Source organism: Taeniopygia guttata, chromosome 4 (assembly GCF_048771995.1).
Source record: "Taeniopygia guttata chromosome 4, bTaeGut7.mat, whole genome shotgun sequence".
Taxonomy (NCBI): Eukaryota; Metazoa; Chordata; class Aves; order Passeriformes; family Estrildidae; genus Taeniopygia; species Taeniopygia guttata.
The window spans coordinates 31,207,159-31,225,183 of NC_133028.1; the positions used below are offsets into that span (position 1 = coordinate 31,207,159).

At 37.6% G+C, this 18,025-nt stretch overlaps 1 protein-coding gene across 2 annotated transcripts in view; it reads right to left on the minus strand.

Moving 5' to 3' along the window:
* Window positions 1–14,072, minus strand: part of TLR3 (toll like receptor 3) — a 41,233-nt gene extending 27,161 nt beyond the window's left edge. Inside the window, exons 1-2 of one of the 2 annotated variants that reach the window (XM_072928259.1) lie at window positions 13,745–14,072; window positions 13,386–13,489 (exon numbers count right to left, since the gene is read on the minus strand). The gene's annotated coding sequence lies outside the window, so the exon portion shown is untranslated. Of the gene's footprint in view, window positions 1–13,385 lie in introns of both variants that reach the window. The other variant, XM_072928260.1, reaches the window with a different exon arrangement.
* Between the last annotated feature and the right edge of the window lie 3,953 nt (window positions 14,073–18,025).

The window sequence follows — 18,025 nt, forward strand, 5'->3', positions numbered from 1 at the left end:
TCAGCAAGGATAGGAGAGCATTGTGTGAGTGACATTACAAATAATCACTCAGACTGGAAGCACAGGCTAAGCTCATGACCAATGGCTGCATGAAAAAACAAAACAACCACAAGAAGTTGATTTTAGATATCCTAAACAGGACATTTGGGGTTTTTTGGACTGAATTTTAAGGGTGGTTTTGGATAAACATAACCTTTGCAAAAGCCAAGAGCCCGTCATGTGGTTTGGAAAGAAGTATTCAAAGATCATTGCTTGAATGGATTTTGGCAGGGTCAAGGCACAATTCCAGCAGTACATACCACCAGTGCCACCCACTTGCACAAATAGTTTTAGAAAATAAAATCTGGAAGAGGCACTTTGTACAAAACTTCTAGCCTTCACTTGCAAATTTGCATTTTCTAGGAAGTATTAGGGAAATACATGGTGAAATTAGGATTAAATGACTGTCTATATAAACTCATTTTGCCTCTGTACTTACCCACAAGATTTGATTTAAGTTTGCAGTATTTAGAGCTGGCAAGGTCCTGATTTGCTTTTCTGATTCTCATAGTCCTGCCCAAATCCAAACTATTTTGCTATTGAAACTTCATCTAATCTCTAAGAAAAACAGTATTTCAGTAGAAATAATTTTTAAGGCTAATCCTGGTAAAGCAAGGGATGTGCAAAAATCCTTCACCTGAGGAGGAATAACCCCAAGTACCCAGGCACACAGGGGTGCATTTGAATGGAAAGTGGCATGGTAGTAGAAAACCTGAAGGTCTTCATGGAAAACAAGGTGAATCCAACCCGTGCAGCAAAACATGCCAGCCAGCATCTTGAGTTGCATTAGCTAGCAGGCTGATGGAGGCAGTTTTCTCCCAGGCTCAGCACTGCAGAGACCACTGTGTACAATCTGGGCTCCCTGGGTACAAGACAGACATAGACATACCAGAGCAAGGGCAGCAAAAGTAATTAAAGGATTGCAGTGTTTTTCATATGATAATTTGAAAGTACTATGAATGTTCAGCCTGGAGAAGTATCTGATAGGAGCATGTACAATAAATACTCTCCTCAGTAGTAGCCAGGAAAGGATGGGAATACTGGAAATTGTTTAAACAAAAATGTTTTTACTTAGGGTGATGAAACACCGGAACAGGTTTCAGAGATCATAAAGTCTCCATCCTTGGAGATATTCAAGACCAGACTGGGCACAGATAATATCAAGCTGCTCTATGTGACCTTCCGTTGCACAGAGCTTTGACTAAATAGTCTTCAGAGGTCCTTCATCCATCTTCAACTATGACTTCACACCGTCCATTCCAAAGAGACCAGGACAACTTAGTTTCCTTTTAATGTGTTTTCACTTGGTCAAATCTGAGTTTGAGTAAAGGAAACTACCAAATGTTCCACTTATAATGAAAATAAATCTCAGGTTCCCCTTTACCTTATATGTGATACAGGAAAATATTTGCTATAATACTGTTAGAAAGCCATGAGCCTTAACTGAGATCTTTACAGGGTGCTGATGAGAAACTGAAACAGCCAATGCCCATGTGTTTATTTATACATTTAAGCATTATTAAGCATGCATTTAAATGGAGATAGTGTAGACTGTGTAATACTGCAGCAAACTCGAATTGGTGCACAGGGTAGTCTACCTCTGTATTCAAATTTAGATTCTAAATGTAGTTAGTCTTATTCTACCAGGGACAGGGTATAGTGATTAATTTGAAATCAGGGATAGCATCTGTTCCAACAGAGTCTAGAATATTTGCTGTAACCCATTTGTATTGATAGCTAAGGGTGGAGAAATAAAATATCCCTTTCAATGTCTGACAGTAGGTAAGAATTAGAAATATGTCCTAAAACATGGTATTTTCAGCTCTGCAGGCCTCTACATAATTTAGAAGAGGGAATAAGTTATATAGTGCTTCAATTTAATTAGCCAAAGCTGTTAATACCCTTAATGTCCTGGAATGAGGGCTTCTGTTGACTGTTCTCTCTGTCAGAAGTGCTGGGTCCAGGATTACTTTGCCTAGAACAGTTTCTGATCACCTCTGACTACAAATGACAAGACTCATTAACATGCTCTGTCTTACAGTGTACATCATGTAGATGTCTTCAGAGTCATCATTCAACAAATTAAATTAAATATTTAAGAGCATAAAAGTTAACACCAGTGAAAGAAAATCTACTGCCATTTTCTTGCTATAAATACCTGTGCACTAGAAAAAGGTGAGGGAGCAAGGTTTCCTCCAGTGTCACTTTACTCTTCATTTTATTTTTCAACTAAAATACAGGGAAACTGATACTATATAGTATATAGTAAACAATAAAATTAGTATATGTAAATCAATATTATACCATTATAAAACTCTTGGATTTTTATTACTTATATGTTGATGAAAGCAAAAAAAATTTTAATTGAGGTAGCAAATATATTCAAATAAATTATGAGTAACATGTTTAATTTTGACACTCTTCCAAATATACTTACCATATATCCCAAATGATGCACATATGGGAAAAACATGATCATGTATTAGAATCAAATTCTGTATATTGGCCAAGCCAAAAAAAATTATTGAACTTTAAACACCTGATTTTTCAATAGAAGCAAACATATTTACTATAAAGTTTTCTTTACGTCTTTTTATTCCTTCTAAAGAAACTGATAATATAACTCCTTCACAGACAGACACCTGTAATATGATGTCTTCTTTATCAACAGCAAATTTTTAACTCTGACCATTCTACCACACAGCAGTAAGCAGCCAACACATGCATAAAGAATCTAATACTTGTTTTGTCTTCAGTCCTAGAGCTGGCTGTCTCCTGTTCTGACTCGTCTGAGCTGATATTAGCTATTGAATTTCCATGCTGGACCTGGGAGTAAAACTACAGAAAACACAGCTTTTCTTAGGGTTCTGGTGCTCTAGAACTTCGAACTTCATGGATGCTCCAGTAAATGAAGAACCGTATTTCAAATTACTAGTAGTACTGACCAGGCTGAAAATACTTAGTGAGCAGGGGAAAATTAAAATTATTTCCTTCATTCAGCAGAATTTATTGAAGCCTGTTGCAGGAAGTTCTATGGGGACTCAAGAGAAAAGTTTGCAAGACTTCTTTTCAACAAAACCTGATTGTGGGATGGTAACAGGTCTGTACCCAGTACCTTATTGTATTGTAAAGGCTCAACATAGCCCTCTTGAAATCAATGGAAGTCATACCCATTTGCATCAGCAAAGGATCTGTCTGCAACTATTTAGTGATCAACAGCAGCTCAAGTATATTCTAAAGAACTTGTTTGTTTTTTTATTCTCTCAACTTTGAAAACCGTTCAGCTCATGTATAAAAACTTGCACTGTTCAGGAACATGGATCTATTTGCAAGAGGTGACTCATGCTTTTGCTGGGGACAGAATTAAAAGTAAAACAAACTGAACTTAAGTTAGAATGGAAATAAATACACTGGCAGACAGAACTAAAAGGCTCACTGATGTCACGCTATTAAGTCCTAGAAAATTACTCTATCATTCTGCTGCCTGAGCCTAGGATTCTTTCCTTTCTTCTTAGTCTCACTTTCTGGACATTATCCAGCTTACTTGATTCACCTCTCAACTTGTAGCCTCTGTCAATCTTTAGAAAAACCCTTTGGATTTTTTCCCCCTTTCTTCTTGTTGCCAAGGATTCTGTTTAAAAAGCATGCTTGCTTGACTTTCAGGAATTTGTACCAATATAGAATAGCGATGAGTTACAGCATGTTCAAGAAATGCACACACTTCCAAGCACAGAAAGAACTGATGACCAACAAAGGAGCGACAGTATTATGGTGCGTGTATATTGCACCATTTCCTTTTTATCAGCAAGGTTTATAAATATTTAGTTGTATTTGTTTGAAAAACTAACCAACCAAGATCCTAATAAGCCTGACAAACATTTCAGTACATGTTATCAAGTAAAGTATTACAAGCCAGGTGGATATGAAAAGTATGTCTGGAAAGTTAACAAATGCCTGCTTAAAAATAATATGACAAAGGATTTCAGTAGAAGTAATTTTTTGTTATAATCCTCAAAGTAATTTGGCATGCTGTCAAACATTAAGTTTCAAGGTCATGTCTATGTATTTTATATTCCAAAATTTCTCACTAAACTCAAGCATAAATCAGAATTTCTATCTTTAAGGGAAAGGAGGTTTAAACCAGATGAGACAGACAAAGAAGCAGCCTTCCTTCAGTTTTTTGCATCACCTAGGACAGCAGTCTGTTCCTTCCACAAACTGGAATTATCCTATGCACCTCATTTGACTAAGATTTGTCCTCATGTCTTGTCCTGAAACTATCTTTACCTGTGGAAAGTTACTAAACATTTCCAGCAGAAATTCTTGATCCTGAACAAATCCCTGGACACAGCTTGAAATTAATGTCCTCATCAGCCATTATTTTATTTCTGACTGAAGGGCTCTCAGACTTTCTATCTTGTCACTCAAAGACTCCCTGAAGAACAAAATTTTTTTAAAAGCCCTTTCAGTTTGTTGGTTTTCTTTGGTTTTAAGTTTGAATTTTCTGCTGGAAATTCTTACTAAACACACCACCTGCTTCATATTTTAAATACTCACTTGTATGCTATGAGGAAAAATGCTGCTACAAGATATCAGGCAAAGTGTGTTTTCCAATGTACCATTTCTCCAGTCACTCCAGTAGACGAACAACACCATTTAGTGTAAATTTCACTAACACCCCTTTGGTTCATGCTCACTGCTGGCTGGCCTTTGGCCTCTAAATATGTTCTATAGCACATGCTCTGTGCATGGACTTAGGTGAAAGGCAGTAGCAACTTCCTTGGCCTTAAAGCTTCTTCTCATCTTCATTAATGCAACTTCCCTTTCCCTGGCATCTATCTAATCATAATCCTGATTAAGAATAATGCTTCAATTTTATGGTGTAATTCAGACACTGATAGCCAAATGGATTTCTGTTGGCTTAGAAGCAGATTAAAAATCTGTTTCAGAATAACACTCTATTCCAAATAGAAAGTTTTTAATGTTCATTGTCCCATTATCAGATGTGTATAACTTCCCTACACCCTCCCCATCTCAAGAGTTTGTGTAGGTAGCTTCCCTTATTGTGAACACCTCTTTAATGTCATAAAAAGGAGCTCACCTTCCTCCTAAAATTGCCAGTTATGGAGATTAGAATAATATACCTCGGCTTTTCTCCTATTATGTCACAAGCTGCTATGTATGTACAGTACAGAACATTTATAGAACATTTTCAAAAGAGATGTGCTTACTGCACAGATTGCAAAACTCTTCACTACTTCATTTTGGTCTTTGGCAGGGAGAGAAGGTCAAGACTGTAAAGTAAGGAGCTACCATCAGAATATGGATTTGGCCTGTGGTTCATTCCTTTGCCAGGACAAGAAATTCTTGGATGATCAAAAGCAGGGTGCAAGCCAGGTGAATTACCTTGGCAGCCTGGGATTTGGTCCATAGACTATTACATCACTATATTTATCTAAGTGTAAAGTTATGCAGGGAGTGCAAGCAAACACCTGGGCATAGATAAAGCCTGATAAAAGCTAACAAGATCTTTCCCTTTTTGCTGGACTCAGAGCTTTGATATTTTTCCATTGTCCAAATTATATAAAATATTCCAAATTTCAGTACTACAGGTTATGAAATTTTTTTCTTTTCTGTTACTCTTAAGGAACTTCAATGTTTCCTTCTAAACAGAATCTATTAAATTAAGTGTTGTGCTGGAAAAAAACACTCAAATCAAAAACACTTCTCTAATCAAAATATATGAAGAGGCATTTACTTCATTATCATACTTCACCAGCTATTTCTGCCCTTGAATATGACCACATTTCATTCAGAATTTCATTCAGGCTGCTTGATGTCAGATAAAATCTTGCCCAGGAAGTGTTCCATGGAAACAAATTGCTCATGCATGAATATGGACATTACAGGGTATCTTGGCCTACCAGAATTTTATTTGCTCTGAGTTTTGGGGTATTAAACTACATCCAGAACTCCTACAAACTGTTTTGTTTTATGGGTGACAGAGTGGTTCAGCTCCACCTTTCAGGTGAGCAGGTGCCTGTACTGGCTTGCTAACTGGGGTTAAACCACAAGGCTTGGCTTTAAAAACAAGACAGAACACAGTGAAAAAATCAAAACAACTTTGAAGAAACCCATTGTGAATAACACTTAATCTTGTTTTGCTCTGTGCCAACAATCACTCTGGAAAATATTTTGAGGATAATAAACCCAGCTGTGAATTAGACAGTAATTTAGGACACTGTTCTCGAATTATATTGTGAGTTATGAGGACATGTTTTACAGAATTGAAGGCATCAAATATGGAAGTCCCACTTGGTTTTCTATAGAAAGAAAATTAAACTGATACATTGAATCAAGATGGTCAAATGGAAAAATTATAATGTAATTATTCACAAAAAAGTCTCCTATTATTCTTTAGTGGGACATTTTCAAGACACTATTTAAGATTAATCCATCATCAATAGAAAAGTTTTATGCAGTGTAGCACTTATAGAAAAGTCTCCTTTATCTTTCACAGGGAGAAGGCTAATTGTCTTCAAATACTGGCCACCAGTCACTATTGTTATTAGTGTAAAAATCTCTGAACCTTGTTGCACCATTTTTAGATACACCTCAGTAAACACAGCACTCCAGCTGTTAAGCAAACATTATGGTGTCTGCTTTAGAGTCTTTCAAAAACAATGTAGGACAAAAGGAATTAAGGTAAAGAAGCAGGAAAACAACATAAAGGTAAATTTGGTGTGTGCTTTACACACATTTTCCTCCTTCTGTAGTCTTATTATCTCTGCTATTACTATTCACATTACATTGCAGCTACTAGCAAAGAGAAGTAATCTGGAGATGTAAGCAGAGTCCATTGCTTTCTAAACATGTAGCTAAACACATTCTAGAGATTTGATCTGTAATTATAACACATCACTGAATCTTTCCTTTCTGTTATGAAATTTATATAAAAATATTATTTAATTGCAATGTAAATACCTTTAATCGAGCACAAACAGTTGTAACTATGAACAGCAAATTTTGTCCCTCACTTGGTGTTTCTGTTGGCTCCTGCAGTCTTTTACATGCTGAAAGGTCAGGCCAGCAAAAACTTTGTTTCAGTGCTATACAAAGAGTTATTGCTCATTAGAAGAGTCACTACTGGTGGTATGAAAACGTCAAGCTGAAAGTACATTTGTCAAGATGAAAGTATACATTTGAGGGCAATCATCCTTTTCATCCAACTATTACTAAGAGATTAACCAGGTCAGAACACAATTGACTCTTCATTTAAAATAGGAGATGCCCAAATACAGCTTTCTAGGGAAGCTATATTATTGCAAAGTAAAGAATCTCTAAATCTACATTACCTAACTCAGAAAGGATTATTTTAAATGTCTTTGGTAAAAATTTAAAATTCTGAAATTTATTCAGTATCACCAAAACCAAAACAGCTACTGAGAAGAGAGAGCCTATTTCTTACTAAGAATAAAGTAAAAATGGTAGCAAAAGAGAAATACAAAAATGTTCTGCTTTGAGAAGGAAAGACTCCCTTAAAAGATACCACAAATTTCTAAATTCCTCAAACATGTTTAAAAGGTGCCATGTGTAATTTATGCTTCATGCTAGCCTCAGGAAAGATGCCAGTGTTTCCCTTTTTTTATGCTGGGCCACAAAGAAGGGCCACAAATCATTGATGGCTGTAGGAAGGCATCTGTGTGTCTCAAGCACTACACAGTTACCTCACTTCTGGACCGCTCACCCAGACAGGATGGCTGATGGCAGCAATATCTCCTTTACATAAGCTCCACTTTGCCATGGTTCCAAACTGAGTCATTCACAGACTGCTGTCTTCCTAACAGGCAAGAGCAGACCTCCAAGGCTGGCTTACAGGTTTCTACCTCCCCCAGTAAAATCTTTAAGAGTATAATGTAGGCAACAGATTGTTCACTCAGCTCCTTTTCAGATAGAAAGCTCTGGATGATGAAAGCAATCTGTTCCAATTTTTAAAAATCCATGTTAAACAAAACAATTGCAACTCTTCCTACTGACTCCTGTATCACCAGCTATATTTGCAACCACTGAAGTTGCCTGAGTGTAGGTGTACTCACAAGCCTACTGTATGAGCAGGATTACCATAGCAATCACAGCTCCCAGAAGCACTACCTTGAGGTGCTTAAAGATAAACCTGGGTTTAGAGGAATTAAAATGTAGCAGTACATGCCAAAATCACATCAGTCGAGAGTGCACCACACCAGGCAGAATCAAGTTTAACACCTCACAGGGCACTTCTCTGTTTCAATAAACTGGGTCAGTACCTGCATTTCAGGATCTAGGTCTACAAACACAACATAGCTGAGTAATAACCCAACAAAGAGAAGTCTTTAAAATAGTGCTGTTAAGACAAGAACACTGAAATTTAAAAATCAGTGATTACAACAGGTGACAGATCCCATCTTTACCTGCTGCTGCAGCCAAGCGCCAACGTCTTAACTATGCCTAAGAAAATTCTAAATAGCCACAAAAAATGAATTAATTTAAAACAATATTATCTTTTAACTGCTATGACAGCACAAACAGTATATCTTAAAACCAATAAGTTCATACACTTATGAATTGCAACATTCAGCATGAAGATGCCTTCATAATAATTCCTCCAGTGCTGTTACTCTTGGAGGGTTTTCAGAAGGATGAACCTATAACCTGCATCTCAAGTAAACACTGTTTAGGTGTTAGAGTACCATACTCACTTGTCAGATTTTCCTCCGTCTCTTCATTTCAACTTTGCCTACAACCTATTTCCTCTACAGCAAACAAAAAAATTTGGACATTATCAGTCACCTTTACCCTGTCTCTGAACACCCCAAGTATAACAGTGTGCTTGGAGCAGCCAGCAGTATTTGGAATGAAAGTAGTTTCATACCAATCAAGTTAAATTATAACCAATACTAGCCTTAGTCCAAATTCTAAAAAGCATTAGACAGAAAAACGCTGGGGATTCCTAACCTGGGAACTATAGCCAGCTGTAGCACACCAGTAGAGCCTTCCAGGCATCCCAAGTACTTGCAGCTGCAGAGAACCACCCTGCAAAACCTAACTGCTCTGCTTTATCCTTCTAGTTCATCTGGATTGTGCATTAGGACAACAGCAAGCAAAAATCCCTGCCTAACTGAAGTGACTGGAAACAGGTAGGTTCTGAGAGGGGATATGAGCGGGCTGGGCATTGGGTAGCTTGTGTCTCTGCTAGACAATAATAAAGTAGAGAAGCATGGGAAAGTGAAATTACAACTTAAAGTGTAATAGTCCAAAATGCATGTGTTCTAAAGCAGGGAGTCAAAAGAGAATAGTCAGAGTAGAAGCTGAAATCTGAGTTGGGCTACAGCAGTTTTCTGTGAACTTGTTTTAAATGGGTCTCGAGTCTTTTCCAGAGACAGGTGATCCATTTAAGCATTAAGGAGGCAGCTAAGAAAAATAACACTAAAAAGTCTATAGATGGAAGGTAACACATGATTTTAAATTTTTCTAAGGTTGTTTTTTTTCTCCCTGTAAATAAACCTAAAATGTGGGGAAGGGAGGTGGGTAGTAAATTAAGAAGGTCATGCACAGAAGTTCAAGTCATCCCTCATGCAACTCGTCATTGTTGCAGGCATCTGCCACTCACGGGCACCCATGCCCACATTCTGGAATGGCCTTTTTTTAAGATGAGACTGCCTCAAACATAAATCACTGTGTTCATCACACTGTTGTTCCCTACAAGGCCCACACTGCAAATAGAAGTTGCGCAAAAGCAGTGGTCACTCCAGGACAAGGCTTTCTCCCTACTCCACAGAACATGCCTTTTTGCATAGCTACAAGCCTGCCCTAATAGGATTCATTTTGCTCACAATCACCACAGCAAGCTTTTGCCCACCATGTCTTGCCTCACAATCCCCTGTCACCCCTAGACAAGGCTCCTCCCTACATATCCCCAGTCCTTTCTCGGGACCTTCTGTCCCACTTAGTGGTGGCTACTGCTTTCCAAACAACCACTTTCCACAAGACTGGAAGCCTGCTCCAAACATAAGGCACTGCACTCATGGGTAAGGGCCTCCCCCACATAACAGGTCCTCTCTTGGAAGACAAGCCCACCTAAACATGAGGCATTCAGCCCATGAATAGCACCAGTGCGCTCTCCTGCCACCCCCACCACCTTCACACCATATGGCAGCTGCACACATGCATGTGCAAGTCTTTCAGAAGGCTGTCCTTCCCCCGGCAACTCACTGCTCACAAGCCCACAAGCTTTCCTCAATCCCTTACCTATGGACCCATGGTGCCACAGCACACTTCACCCTGTCACCTTCAAAGGCATCTTCTCCTTCTGGATAAATACATTTTTCTGTTCCCAGTCATCCTCCCTGCCCCTGATTCCTCTTCCATAGACTGCAAGCTCACTCAAATGTTTATACAAGGCACTTTGCTGGCAAACACCATCTGGTGTGCACCCTTCCTCTGGAAGGCATATACTGCTCTGCACCTTTCCTGTGGAAACCTTTCCCAATACCGTGCAGTGAGTACTTTCCCCACAAGCCCAAAAATCTGCTTCAGAGGAGACTCTCAGCCTCTGAACACTACTGCAGCTTCACTCCTACTGGTCCCACAGCAAGCAGAAACTGCTCACAAGCATGTGTCACCCTGGGACGAGCTTGCTCTGTCACTGGCAGTTCACATCTCACAAGGGTGCAAGGCTGCCCAAAAGCCATCTCCTCACTTTAGCAATACCACACTGGCATCTTCCCACCTGTGACACCCACAGAAGCATCTGCCAATCCTTAAGAAGTCTTCTGCCCACCCATGCAGGACATGCCCTCCTCTACTGCACAACGCCTTATTTCTCCATTCCATATTCTTACTTCTCTAACTCCATAATTTACTTCAATTGTGAACAAAATGGTGAGCAACATAGGATTGTTTTTTCTGTGTGCAGTTGCAAAATAGTTGTTCTTACAAAAAGAATGACAAGTGACAAAAACATTTATTCTTGGCTTTTCTTGGGATGCTAATGATTAATTCTTAATGTTTCACACTTCCCCCTTAAAATTTTTAATACAGGCCTGCTAACTAGAGTGGAATGGGTAGCTCTTTGATGACTACTAGCTATAATAATAGCTATAAAAAACAATCAAGTAAAGGTTTGTTTTGAAGAGTATTTTAACTTAATTCCTAGAAAGGTTCCAATAAGGCTTTGTTTTAGATACTTTTTCTTCTTGTCAACTTTTTGGTAGTTTCTTTAGCAGTAATGCGCCAAAACTAAAGAATTGGCTTCTGTTAGAAAGCAATAATTTTCTAATTTTATAAAAGTTTTAATCTAGTAGTTATATGAGGGGATAAGATTGCAAGAGACTTAAATATGGAGAAATATAGCATAAAGATACTTTTTGAGCTAAAGAGCCGCACTATTTTCTATAATCTAACTGTATCCTGTACTTTCTGCAAGGTGAAGGAAGTGAGTTATGGTATCTTTAAGGAACAGTTGAACTTCTTAAACCCTAGAAAAATTGAATTTCTCAGTGAGAACTTAGTGGATGTTGCTACAGTGCTACAAGAAAACACCTGTTATAGTCTACCATAAAGCAGAGCATTTAACTTGGCAATATTTGTTCATGGGTATGAATCCAGCTGTTTGCTGTATTATCTACCTAATAGTACATAAGCTTTGGAGCACCAATAGCTATGAAATCTTGTTTTCAAGCCACTAAAGCTCTGGACTTTGGGGCTGAATTGTAGGCATGATTAAAAATCTTGTTCTTCCTGAAAGTTAATTCTATGGTGTGAATGAGGCAGGCTTGTTTCTGCCCAGTTCCCTCCTGTTTCAAGATTTTTCAAATTATATGGATTTTTGATTTTTACCTTATTTCTTTTTACCACACCTCCCTAATTACATTGTTTATGAGATTGAACGGATTATTTTTTCTTAAAAGGAGAAAATTTTTGTTCATTAAATTTAAATGTATGCCATACTAAGCTTTTAGTTTTCAGGCCCTGGTAGATTGCCACCTACTCAGCTTTCATATATTTTATTTAAGTTACTCATTGAGAAACTATTTCTGTGAGTTTTATTTTCAGTACTGAATGGCATTAGTGAAGCCCGTGAGCTGGGTTGAGAACATGGTCAAGATGTCTTTTCTTTAAAATACCAACAAAACAAACAAGTGTTTTATGCCTACCACAGAGTAGAATATCAGCTTTAGTATCTCTCCTAGTCTTTTTCCAAGCCTTTTATTGCTTTCATAATATTGGATTATGGAAAGCAAAATCAACTAAAATAGCACTAACTATGCTTACCAAAATACAGTAATTCAAATACAAAAACCATGTTGCACAGAACATGACCAGGCTTCACCCTAATGAAAACTTTAATATAGACAAAACCACTGTACTATGTCAAGAAATAGTGGAAGTTAGAATAAGAACTTAGTTGTCTTCACCCTGGATACTATGATCTAGTTCTATTTTCTGTGGCAAGTGTGCTTTAAGAACTACCTGATTAATGATGGTAAAGCGATTTTTGGTGCCTGCGGCTCCTGAGCTTTTGAGAGAAGTGAGAGAAAACTAGAAGAATCCTAACTTGTTTTGCTGTGGCAAGGTAGTGAAAATTCAAACTCTGCCTGGCTCATAAATTAAGGTAAAATCTAGCCACACAACTGATCTTAATGTAACCTTTCTGCCAAATGCTGCTGGGCAGGGCACAAGAATTAGAGTGTAACCCATTTATTATGAAGCAGCTGAATCCTTGAGGAGCGGAATATGAGCTGGAGTTATTTGCACAGTTTTATTGGTGCAAGGCTAGAGGGGAGTTTGCTTTTTATGGAAACTGTATCAACTTTGGCAGAGAAACAGAACTTGTATTTCTTCAGTGAGTCTTACATCTTTAATATTTTCGTTTTTGAGGAAACAGTGAACTGTTTCAGTGAAGTTTTTGAAGTGCACTGTATGTGTAAAAATATTGAGCCCACCAAATACCAGCTAGATGCCAAAACAAATTATAGTTTATTACAAATTATACATTTACTACAAGAAATGTAAAAGTGGCCTTTCTAAAAACCAACTGATAAGCGAAAAGACTCTGTAATAGCACTTAGAGTAGGTATTTTCAGATTTTTCTGCATGTGTGTGGCTTAACTGAAGATTGTCTAACTCTTCACTGAGACTGCTGCTACAGTCGTACTTCTGTAAGAGAGTTAGTCTGCTTTGTACTTGGCAGTAAGGTCTTGGAGTTACATTGTCTGGGTACAGTCAAGAGTGAGAATTGGAGGCAGCAAGGTTTAAAATGACAGTGGTAAAATATTTTCTCATTAGATGTGATAGGACAAAAAAGTTACCTTTAAGTCTTGGAATCTGCCATAGCATCTGCTGACAGGTAAAGACGAAGCACAGTTTGCAGTCCTGGTTGCCTCAGGTAGTCCACTTCTGTTTAAAAATATAACTGAACAGTAGAAATAATTACATCTTATATACTGCTTTCATTTATCCCTTTTGAACATCACCTGTCTCCTAAGTTTAAGACATTGCTTAGAAGAAAAGAAATAGGAAAATGCATCTGATCTTAAGTTAGGAAATACAGTTCTGGGTGAAAGAAATACCAAGTGTCTACTGTAGTATAAATGGTATTTCAACACAACTGACCACAAACCTCAACTAATTTTCTGCCAATGGGGCAAAGTGCTATAAGTAGTCTTACCTGCTGTTCCTGTAGTTGCCCATTCTGCTGTTACATCCCTTGTTAACTCCAGGGCATTTTTATCTAAATTGAACCAAAACTTCTTAGTGATAAAGGAAAACTCATATAGCAGAAGCAAGGCTGGGAGGAGAAGTGTCAGGTCTTGCACTTCCACCACTTTCCTGAGTGGTGAATCGAGAGGTAAAGATGCTTCTGTTATTCTATTTACACAGTTTTACCACCGTGTAATGTTCAGTTCCAGACTCTTTCCTCCTTTTTCTCTCAGAGACAAGTTTGAGAGTGCTTCCACGTCTCTGTCAAGTTTGAAGTAGGCATTGAAGACTGATGCTATTTCTCCCCTAGACAGCTGCTTGCCTTCTGCCTTACAGTTCTCAGCTGTGACTAATAGCAGGGGGATATAATAAACAACTGGAAGCTCGCACAATAATATTATTCAAGTAGTGTGTGCCATTGTCAATATAAACTCAAACATATTGAATGCCATCATAATATCCTAGCAGCCTTCCAAATTGCCTGGTAGAGTCTGAAAGCCCTCCTTATTGAGACTTTGTAAAGCCCTGGCATATGATATTAAATAAATGGATGTTGTGCTCTTAAGCTTTACTAATAGAGATTAAAATCTTTGTCAGTTTTGCTTTCTACAGTATAGCCTTACACTGGCCTGTATGTTGTATTTGAATGTACTAAAGAGTCTTGCTGGGATTGGAGAAAATACTTCAGGATGTGAGCACTCCTAGGTTTTTTGTTTAATCTCATTGTTGTACTTTTTAGTCATTCTTTGAAGCAGCTTCTGTTTGTTCTGAAATTTTTCTGAAATTTTTCATTTCGACACATAGGATACTAACACTGACTTCTGGTCAAGGCTTTGCATTCCAGCCGTGTTGAAATCTGACTGCTAGTACATCATGTGCTTTGAGGTTGAGTCCCATAGATAATGTACAGAAAAACTGTATTTAGTAGCAGGGTACTAGTTCCACTAGTTATTTACCTATCTGAATAGTAGGTGCTATGACAGTAAGTGAGAATTGTTTAGAAGAGTTTGCCATTTAAGAACTACACTACTCAGTATTTGGTAGCTTAAGGGTACAGGAGATCAAATTAATTTGTGGGAATGAGTTTGCAAGTGATGGCTACCACAGAGAAAGGAGACAACAAATTCTCCTTTAGTTGCAGATCAATCTGTCTGTGCTTTCTTGAAGCCTCTGTCCCTCCCAGCTCTGGGAGTGCCCCAGATCTGCAAGCAGGGCTTGTTCTGTGGAATGGAGTTTGCTGTAGGACTAATGCCTCAGATAACAGCAGCGTGTCAGTGCTGGTAGCCTTTAGCCTGTTAATACACTAACTGGTATTTTTCAAGGGTCCTTCAAGTAGAGCATAACATTTTTCAAGGAAAAATAGTGGAATATTTACTCCCTTGAATATTTGTAACATTTACTTGATCAGTGACTGTTTCAAATCAGTAACCTGCTAACTTTTGATAAGTCTTGCTTTCACTGGAAGCAATTGGCTTTTTTAATGCTCAGAGCCTCTAGAATCATGTGACACTTGACAGTCTTGCTTTCTATCTTAAAAAAAAATAATTTCTAGTTCATCAAAACAAACAAAACTGTGCTGTAAAGGTGATGCAAAGACTGGAGTCATTGCACACTCATTATTAACTTGACCTGTTTGGCAAAGGTAAGTAGCTGATCTTTGTTTTTGATGTTGAAATTTTTATTTAATAATGTAAGAAAATTAAATTGTGGCACATGGGGTTTTTTGTTTCCATAATGCTTTTCTTGTGACTTGAGACACGTTTCCTGTATTCTTCCAAGATCTGTTATGATTATAGCATTGTCTTCACTTCTTCATGCGGTCCTCCAAAATATTGCTAAAAAAAAATAAAGCCACTTTACATGAAACCTTTTAGATTCCTTTTCTCAAGACACATTTAAGAAAAGACACTGTTCTTGTTTAAGGGAACTTCATGAGGAACTCTGGTATAACTTGCCAGAAGTTACTTAGAAGTCAGTTTAAGGTATTTACAAATAGATATATATATCTATCATGCCTAAAGCATACCTACCTGCGCCAAAACTTCTACTATATATGAAACTGCTTGAAAAACACCTTTAAGTAGAATAGTGAAAAGTAGCAGTGTACTGAGATTAATATACTAGCTTTCTCTATATTAAGGTATATTGGAGGCCTTTTATAGGTAAAACTTTTCTTTTGTCTTGATGTTTAATCTCTTTAATGAAACTGATGAGTCTAAATTTTCTTCTGGTTCTATAGATGCTGATGTTATCAGAGCTATGAATTTTAATTTCACATTATATACTTGCCTTGGAATCATGTGTTTTGTCACTAGCGAAAATTCTACTTCGTATTCTCCACTGCAACTTTCTGTACTGAATAGAAATGAAAGTGTATATGTGATCTACCAAACACAGATTTAGAATGCTAATTCTAATCCCCTTTCCTTCTGGGTGCTGATTGAATTTAGTCTTAGTGAATTATACTGCTGTTAGATTTCAGTTCAGTTACTTTAAATCCTGGTGAACGGTTAGAATATGCCCAGATATTGTTAGTGCCCTGCAGCTGGGAAAAGGTAGCTGAACAATTCAATAGGTGATGGTTGACCTAGCGCAGCTCTGTCTGCACAAGGAAAGCTTCAATTATGTAGATCTCTTTAAATAGTTGAATGTAATTTGTAGCTGAATAAAATGGTTTTTTTAATCTTACAAAGGCCATGAGGTAGACAAATTGATTCCTGATCACTTTGCATTTTCTGGTGCAGCAAAAGTAATAAACATGTCAAAACTATTCACAAATGGTATATTAAAAATAGGTGTTGGGTTATTTATTTAAAAAATTAGAGATATTGAAAGATTTTGAAAAGCCTCAGTCACACTTTCAATATTTAAAGTTTACAGTAACAGAACTTTAAATGTTAGATGATCCAGCTTCATTAAACTGTCCATGGATCTTTGACCTTGATGTTGGAAATCCTTGAAAATCATTTCCAAGCTGTTTGCAAAATGGGATTTACTTCAATATAGGCATCTAAATTCAGATAATTCAGATTCTAGGAGCCAGTGCTCTTACCCAATCTTCAGTTAACCTTGCAAACTGGGATTTGTTAGTCTGGGGATCATAAAGATGGGGGAAGGGAAGGTTGAAAAAGGATATTATATGGCTTTTGTACATACTGAGATAGCATTGTAGCTTTGACAAGTCTCAGCATATTAACACCTATTCATACCAAAACCCAAACAGGATTCATAAATCCTTTCTCTGCCTGGAAGGTGGTTCTGGCACCTCTCCTCAGAAAGTGTGTTTAACACTGCTTCCTGGTTGGGTTTCTGAGCAGCCTGTTGTTGTCTTCCATGGAGATGGTGTGTGAAGGTGCCTTTAGAAGATGGCCTAAGAATTTACCGCGTGCATGTGACTTGAGGTTTTTCTCCCTCTGAAGTGAGCAGGGGCTTAACCATGTTTTCCACCTCATTTGTATAGGACTAGAAAGCGCTAAGCTAGTTAGGCTGCTTGTTGAAAACTCTTTACTGAACTGAAACATGTTTCACAGGAAGAAAACATGGTATTGGTGCAGGAGTGGAAGCCTGAGGTGAGGTTCCCACTCTGCTTGCGTACACCAAACAATGAGGTGTCACCGACATTTTTATCATAGCTATGGTAGCAAGAAGAAGCCCTTAAAAGGCAAGTTAATAGCTGTTGCATGTATAGAGACAAGATTGTTAAATTTGTATTATGCATTTTGCACAGGTGAAAATAACGATGTGTTGTAAGCTTTGAAGGGCTTGGGGGTTTTTGGGTTCTATTTAAAAGAACATCTGAGAAATCTGTACCGCAATATTTGAGGGGTTTAGTGGTAGAATTCCCATTCTCCCTAAATAGATACAATATGCTGATTTTTAATATGCTGATATATTGTGAGCGTTCATTATGAACTGCAACATCAGGAGAATTATCATCTTCATTGTTAAAAGATCTGTAAGAAAGCCTTTCAATATCAGGAAACATCTTGTTTTTTCACTCAAAAACTGAGACAAGTAGACATATATTATGTGCATGTCATTGGTTAAATTGTGTTGGTAATTTCATTTACTCTTGTAAAATCAAAAATAGATGCAAGAATGCTATTCTTGCTTAAGTGATGCAATTCATAATACCCTTCTAAGATGGATTAGGTAACCTTATTTAACTCTATCCTTTCGAGGTCTTTAATAACCTTAACATATCTCTCATTCCCATCTGTTTTAATTTAAGGCTGATTATGTTAACATG